Source organism: Pteropus vampyrus, unplaced genomic scaffold (assembly GCF_000151845.1).
Source record: "Pteropus vampyrus isolate Shadow unplaced genomic scaffold, Pvam_2.0 Scaffold5, whole genome shotgun sequence".
NCBI lineage: Eukaryota > Metazoa > Chordata > Mammalia > Chiroptera > Pteropodidae > Pteropus > Pteropus vampyrus.
The window spans coordinates 11,396,320-11,405,332 of NW_011888786.1; positions in this window are offsets into that span (position 1 = coordinate 11,396,320).

The following is a 9,013-nucleotide window of genomic DNA, read 5'->3' on the forward strand; positions in this document are numbered from 1 at the left end:
TAGAAACATTTTCAATGATTTAAAAGTCAATGCTAATTTTTGAAATACGTATGTCGCCAGGGATGGATGACCTAATTTAGATGAATTGTGATTTGAGTATTCATCTAAAATTCAAGGTTGACCTAAATCAAATATGAGAGCCTTGAAGTTTGGTTAACTTTATTTATTACTTTTCCACTTTGAATGCCTTTTTATTTCCTGTTTCTGTCTTGCATTGTAAGAAGAACTAGCAGTATTAGAAACGCTGTTTAATGATTCCACACGACTATAAACCTAAAATATACAAATCTCTATAAGAATTTGGGTCCAGCTTTTCAGCCTCAAGTGGTTTCACATCTAGGAAGGATTTTCATAAATATCTTTCATTTTTATTTTCACTTGACATTGTTTCTTTATTTGTATTGACACAATTTAATTGATATGATAAATAGATTTTTATATTTTCATTTGCTAAGATATTTAGAAACTAATCTTTATTTTAATATATTTTGAATATCTTCAAACATTTGTTTTAGAATTTGCAGTATGCTTTAATAAAATTATTTGCAAATCTCGTATAAGAACATTAATTTTTATGGCAAGTCCTTCACATGGCTGGCTTATACTATATCTTATACCTTGGCTGAAAAGTGACCTCCTCAAGAGGCCTTTGATGGTTATCTATACAAAGTAGCTCCAGCCACTATCACACTGTTGTAGTTATTTTGTTGAAGAATGTAACTACCAGTTACCATTTTGTTTTTCTTTTTGTTTACTATATAATTATACTTTTCCCTGCATTAGAAGAGATATATGTATAATTTACATACACACGTATAGATATACAGAAGATTCACATTTTTTGTAGTAGGTATGTTCTATAAAATAGCCATGAACACTGAATTAGCAATTACTGAACCACTGCTCCAAGGGGAAATAGAGCAACAGGCTCCTGCAAGCCTCTGGTCACACATTTTTGTCAACTAAATTGCCATTTGCACATGTAGATTTGTTTGAAAACACCCTTGTCAAACAAGTCAGTCTCATCAAGTTGAAAACCTACTTTTCCCCATAACCCTTTTCCCGTAAAACACTTAGCAGACATTTTTAAATTATTTTGCAGCCTCCTGATCTGCAAAACCTGCCTCACCTGAAAGCTTAACATTTTTCACACTGCATTGCCTTTTAAGACATGCAAGCCAGCCAGCACTACCCAAGGAGGATTTAACATTTTCCTGATCATAAATTACTTACACAACAAAACTAATAAAAACTTTAAAAAATGCCATCATCTGTCTCAGCACTGATTCAATCAATCCCTTAAACGAATTTTGATTTTTGTGGCAGTAGGTCCAGCAGTTTTGATATGGCAAGATCTTGGAGAAACACGTGAAAGCAGATGCCATGGGGAGAGAGAGAAATGATGTTTCATTGACATCTGGTTTATCTCTGATGGAATCTCTTCTCAGCTTGCTATTTTTATGTTGAGCATTTATAGATTCAATTGGCTATAGACAGTCTTCCTGGATTATTTCATTGAGCCTAATATACATGAAATATATTAGTATTTACTCTTTCAAGGATTAAGGAATCACATTTAGACCCTTTTATTACTGAGCCTCAGTTGTGTTCTCCTGGAAGCAAGTATCAAGACTAAATAAGAAGGGCGAGAAAATATTGTACATAATACCTATGAAAGATAAAAGGAAGAGGAAGCAGGTATAGGCAGAAGTCAGCAGACCACAATGCAGGTATGACATCTGTAAAAAGAGAATTTATGAAAGACAATTAAGTCGAAAAAGCCTAAGACTGCAGTGCAGCTCTGAGAAAGCTTTGGCCAGGCTACTGGGGAGCTCTGGGATGATTGCCATAGAGGAGTTCCACATTGGGGAGAAATGTCAAACTTGCACTATCATCTTAGGCTGTTATTACCTTGCAGCTCTGTAGGAAGAGTTGTCTAGTTAAATGCATCCCTTGCAGTTGGTTGAAAAGGTCTTCCTTGAATCAAGATCCCCATAGTCTCTGGACCTCAGTCTGATGGTCTTTTTCTGAGTAGCTTGATATCATTGATTCATTTATAGCATTTATGTATTTCTTTTTTTCAAATCATCCAAGAATAAATGTGAAGGGAAAAACACTTTCCTCAAATCTTTGAAAGTATTTTGCATATAACAAGTAAGACACTGCTTTTTTTTAACTGCATTGGAAACAAGTACATACAACTTCACAAATATGATATTTTAAATTTTAAACTTTTTTTTATCAGTACAAACTGCTAAAACCAATAACGAAGAGAAGAAATAATGAAAGTTTTAGGATCTTTTAATAATCTGAGAAAGGCAATTTATAGTCCATAATTTTTAATTCTTTTTAACTGGAATTTTTTTTTTTTTCTGTTCCATTCCCAGTCAACTTTACCCCAGGGTAGGTTCACTTTATCTCTTTCTCACTCGTAGTCTCATCTTTATTAAAAACCTTAGGGTAATTTCCTCCATAAAAGTTTCTGTTCCTAGGTGTAGGTTTAAAATTTCATTCATTATAGAGCAACGAGTGCAATTTTCTTTCAGGTGGGTGATGCACTTTCCAAAATAGTTTGTTGCTTAGAGTGGTTAAAATGGGTAACTTGCAGGCAAAACACCAGCCTAACTGAAATACTCACAAAACATGGGTGAGTGAAAATATTGAAGGCTATTTCTCAATGTTAAAGCTTAGAGATATTATTTAAGTACCAGTGAAATAATCAATTTATTAGATAATCAATAGTTAAATCAGAAAATATCTACTGGATGCAGCTAATGTCATGATCAGTAAGGACACATTAACAGATATATATATATCTTTGCCAGTACAGCTCTGATATAGTGCCATGGAAGGATCTGGAGCATTTTCAGTACACTATTGTTGTAGAGATGTTTACAGTTCATTATAAGATTCTCCTAAATCAAAACTGATGAAAAAAATCAAAACCAGTCAAACTCAGGTGTGATATCACTGCAACAAAAATGATAGAATTCTGGAAATAGAGAGTGGTTATTTAATTATGACCAAATCATTCGCTTATCTTCTTAGTATTATTTTAGTCTTTTAGTAGAGAAATTAATTTAAAAATTTATTAAAGCAGATCTTTATTTTACTAAACAATGTAAAATAAAATCTGAAGATCATTAGATTTCAAAAATGTGGTAGATCAGTGGAAAGAGCACAGCTTTTATTCTCAGGAAGGCTTCAGCATACATCCTGCCCAAAAAAGTTACTGCACTTCTTGAAACTAAAATTTTCACTTATGAAATATCAATAGTTGTGCCAGTCGTATAGAATTGCTGTGAAGATCAACTACTGTAGTAACTGGCATATATTAAGTTCTCAATGACTGAACATTGCAAATAATAAAAAGGATAAAATTTAAATTTAATCACATAACATATGTTCTGCATTATGCCACCATAAATAGCAATCTATTTATTATGTTATAACTATAATATTACAATTATAATCATTAAAACAAATTGTTTATTATCATTTAGTATTTCTTTTAGTCTTGTTTTGGATATAAAATATGCTTCCATAAAAGCCTTTCATGTTCTATTTCAGTCCAAGAAACATTTGGTATGATATTAGAGGAATATAAAACTGAGTTGAGAAATACCTTTTAATTTGTTTTGTGTTTCTGAAATCTCCTCTGTATCTTGCTCCTCTCTGACGGACAGCTATATCTTAATATAGATTGATAGACATGCTGAAGCCCTGAATATTGAGAGCACTTGAAAAAATGAAATGAGCAGTAGACATAGTATAAGTGAAGAGTCAACTCTACAGAAGAATGTGAAAGTACTTTCTGCATGTTATTCCTTGGCAGGCTGTTTTCCCAGCATGGCTTTTTAGAGCTCTCTGCTGTGATTCACTTATCTGCTATGTGACTCTCATGATGAGCAGCAAATTACCTATGAGTTGGCAATACAGCGTGTTTGTTAAAATGTTATAAAACACTCAGATGTCTTAGGAGACATAATGATGTAGCAAAAGCAGAAGATTAACAAAAAGTCAAGAAGGCTCCTTGGCCTGTAGCTTCATTATCTTGTTACCTGAGCTTACGTGACTCAAAGGTCAAGATACTGGTAGAGAAAAGCAGAATTTAGGAGCAGAGTGAGAAGCAGATTCCATTACCCCTCTCAGCATTAAGTGAAGTCGCAGCAGGTCCTGAGATGCCCAGCAAGATAAAAAGATACATCAAAAGTCCCTAGACCGATCATTTTATTACGTTATTTATTATTACATAAAGCTGAGACATATTAATGATTACACCCTTAAAATTATATTTCACTTTAAATCTTTGCATTCAATATTTTTTTATGAGAACAAGTTTACATAAAGCCATAAGAAAATGAAGATTAAAAACCATCAAGCACCATACAGAAATAGTGACTGAACTTCATTAATGTGTGAGTTAGTCTTTTATTTTTTTGAAAATAGAACTTAATTACTTTTAGACTCATTCTCTAACAAACATATTTAAAAATGTGGATGATGAATATTAGTCACCCAATGCTACCACCACACTGGCTAGTAGTTGAAAACAAAAACTGTATAATGTCAAACTGAAATACATCTCTACTTAATGAAACTTCAAACCAATAAACAAGAAATCACAGCTAATCAATTTTTTAATGATGGGTTTGTCATGATTTGTATATCTAGACCAACTTCATATTAATTTTGACTATTACTTCGGTGAGAAATTTGAAATAATTGAAAGAGCAAGGGCTTTAGGATAAAACAGCTGTTTGAGACACAGCTCCAACATGGAAAGCTCTTCAAGTTTTTTTGTTTGTTTGTTTGTTTTTTTTAACATGGAACAAGCCATCTACTTTCCTCAGCCAGGATTTCTTTTTTTTTATTGTGTCAATAGTAAAACAAATTCCTATTTTGTAGAGAAGTTGTATATTTTAGAAATGTGTATGTAATGATTCACATGTAAGAAACAACAAGTGAAAACTATTATAATTTGTTTATTAGGGAAATTTGATTGAAGGATGGGTACATAGACGTATACATATGTCAACACTCACCAATTTGTGTTTTTTAAATATGTGAAGTACATTATACACTCAGAAATTTTACTCCAATAAAGCTACAAAAAAAAGTTTGGAAGTGGTCATTGCTTATTTCTCCTTCTGTTTTTGAACAGCAAACCAGGACAGACAGTTGTTACTCTTTGCCTTTATGTCATTTAGACATATACATGATAATAAAAAATACTATTTTACTTATTGCCTTTTATTTACAAACACTTTTGCAAAAACTACTATTCACAGGAACGCTATGAGGTAGGAAGGCAGATTTTTAAAATGTAAAATCTAAAAATCAATTTAAATAATCTGTATAGTCAGGAATCTCATTATAATACCTGAGCACCCATCAAATTTTCAGAAGCTGAATCTTGTCAAAATGCATAATCTACGTACACAGATTTTTCTGATATGACATAACTAAATGTTTGGCCATAAAAAAAAAATTAGAAGATTTCCTGCATTGCTTGTAAAACATGGAGAGAATATATGGAAATTTTATAACAACAACAACAACAACAAAAAGGCAAGGAATGGTATAGCACTAAATTATATTTATAAAACCCCAAGCCAAAAATTTACTTATTCCTCCCTTCTTCTCTCTTGTCCTGCTTTTTTCCACCCTCCCCACCTTCCTTCCTCCCTCTCTTTCTTCTTCTTTTCTATTTTTCTTTATTTCTTAAAAATAAAATAACTCACACCGTCAAAGTCCTTTGTGTCTACTCATCCTATTTTCCATCAAGATATTTTTGAGTATTCCTCAAATGGTACTCTTCAATGTAAATTATAGAATAAGGTTCTCTAGTTTCTAAGTTTTTAAAGTAACTTGGAAAGAATAAACATCTTTAATAAATCAAATCTATTTAAGAACTTAATATAGCTCTCCCTTTATTCACTTTGTGATCTTTAATAATATTTTTAAAAATTATCAGTGAAGAATATATATAAATTTTGTAAAACTAACTCTATATATACATAATGTATATGTATATATATAGACACAAATACACATACATTAGTTTTATTAATTCATCCTGAATTAAGCAACCATACAGCCATATAGAACTACCTCATATATTTTATATATCTCAGCTATATTTAATTTGGAAGCTTTATGTAGAGAATAATGTAACTTGAAAAATAATTGTGGGCAATCTTGCCAATATTTGTCATGAAAATTGATGTTTTAACTCATCATTTTAGCTAGCTACATTACATACTATTGTATGGTTGCACAATGCTGTATTTAGTACTCTCTATTGTTGCATATCTAGGTGTTTTTTTTTATTTTTTTAAATCAATAATAAGCTAAAGAAATAAACATAATAACTACAACAATCATTATTTTCTTAGAATGAAATCTTGAGAGCAGAGTTGCTTATTTGAAGTCTTTAAAAAATGTTTTCATATGTGTAGACTTATTTTCATTCCAAACTGAGTATGTTTACATTAACAAGAGGTGTGTATGACACTGTCAGCTTTCCTACAGACATGATATTTCAGGACCTTATAGCTTTAAACTGTTTGTTAATTGAGAAATATAGTTTTTTATTTTAATTAGTATTTCTTACTCTAGTATGGGATCTTTGCCTACATCTGGTCTTATTGATCAGTTCACCATTCTGATCAGACAGTTCCTGATTTTAAATATTTTAAATATCACCTGTGATTTACTCATTTTTGAAGTTAAATTTACTTTTCTATTGGTACATTCATTATCTTGCTGATTTATTTTTAAGAACTTTTAATTTTTAATGATATTAAGGCATTAACTGGAAGATTGTACAATAGATACTATATGTTTGCTAACTTTATTCATCACTAAAAATAAAAAACAGAACTAATTATCATCTCTAGGTGGTAGACTTTTAAATTTTTTTGGCTATACTTTTTCAGAGCAACTATAGTTACCTGAAAGTATTTTGTAATTTTAAAAGATTGTTTTTTAATCATTAGAACACACCACTCTGAGATTTCATCTTGAAATTTCATGTGGTTGCTAGTGGTACCCAAAATGTTAGCTATTATTTCAGTCCTATTTTCTTCACAATGAAGTCATTGAAGGTTAGAAGATGTAGTTAAATTTGTCAAAATTGAAAAAAATAAATAGGTATCATATTATACTTAATATATATACACTTAATAAATAATATACTTAATAATATACTTAAACAGTAATTAATTTAACAGATATATTTATGTCATGCTCGACATTATGGATTTTAAAGATTTCTTTTATGGGAGACGATTAAAAATATAAATAAAAATTCCTCAAATATTTGTATTTCTTACCTACACTTTAAAATAATTAACTCTCGTCCACAAAAATAATAATAATAAAATATTCTTTCATAGCAATGCACGATAAAGGGATCATTTAGTTGCAAAATTAGAAGGAAACTTTTTCTTCTCATCTGACATGTTAAAAAGGGAGTATACCATTTGCGGCAGGTAGAAACTAACCTTACATTTATTTGAGAAAATTAATTGATCACATATTATGTGCTTCTAAGAAGTACTATTAGAAACAAAATTGGGATTGTGTAGGCCCATAGAAACCTGACCAAAAGAATGCCAAATATTATAACCTCGTCTCCATGCCCCAAATCATGCTGTTAATCTTTCCTTTGTCAAAATGAAAGCTGAGCTGTATAAAAGTGTTTGACATTGAACTTCGAGTTGTCAAGACCTTACTGAAAAATATGAATGATCCACAGTGTCTTCTTCTATTATTTCAGACCTTACCTGAATGTATTTTCTATATATGCATGTCAAATCAAAGTCATAAGTTTTATTAGAGTAATTACACCAATATTGCCTCTATACCTTTTTGTGCTCAACCTTCTTTTATTTAGTAGATGCATGTTATTCCTAGAAAATAATGACTGTTCTTCTATTGCAGAGCTAGATGTATTATTGTAAACCGATATATTTCTAGAGTTTTGAAAATAACACTTAGCTACTTTGTGTCGTACCTTACAACAACAACATATTGATTTGAACTAGAGGGCAAATTCCCTGCTGTATGACTGCCAAGATACTTGATGGATGCATCCAGCATGCATCCATCCTCACTCTAATTTGATTTTTCTTTCTCTATAAGACTTCTAAAATTTCTCTTCATTCAGATAAATAATAAATGAAACAGTTACGCAGACCTTGTTCATAGTAAAATATTCTTGGATTCTATTTATTGTATTACTTGACTATTTCAAATTTTAAAGTCAACATCATTTCATAAGTAAATATAACAAAATATTTCATCATTCTATAACTCAATGTAAGTATAAAGTGATGTCAAATTATAAAAAAACAATACTCATTGTTTAATTATCTATCATTAAATTGAGTTAAAGCTCAGTGCGATTTTATGGGGATTTTTAATTTTTATTTTTGGTACTTAAATTATTTTCCCAATGAGTTGTCTATAAATAGTAGTTTTATATTATAAATTTATTTAAAATGATTCAGTTCAAAAAATATTTTAGTGCTTATTATATTTTCACCACTATTTCCACTACTGGGAATATAAATATAAATATATCTCAGCCCCTTTATTCAGTAAGGTTTAGATTAGTTCACGAAAACATAAGGAAAAAAATAACTGTCTATAAAAGTTTATAATAAAGGCAAATGATTAATGCACAAGATAAAGAAGCAGTTGAAAATATTTAATTCGATCTTTCCTAATTCAACTAAATTCATGCTATTTAAAAATTATTGTGGTTTTCACTTGGAAAAGGGTCAGAAGATTGGTGAATTATTTTCTAGTTGATATTTATAAATCAAAACTGGCATATTACTATAGATCATGAATTCCTGTTATGTGAAAAAACTATGTTGTTGATAAATGAAAATTATTATGAATATTGTTAGAATATTAAACCATCAGAGTTTTAAACCTAAACTTTTCACATTAAAGCTGCTTTTCAGGTGTGGGAACATTCAGTGCATAAAAAACAAACAGG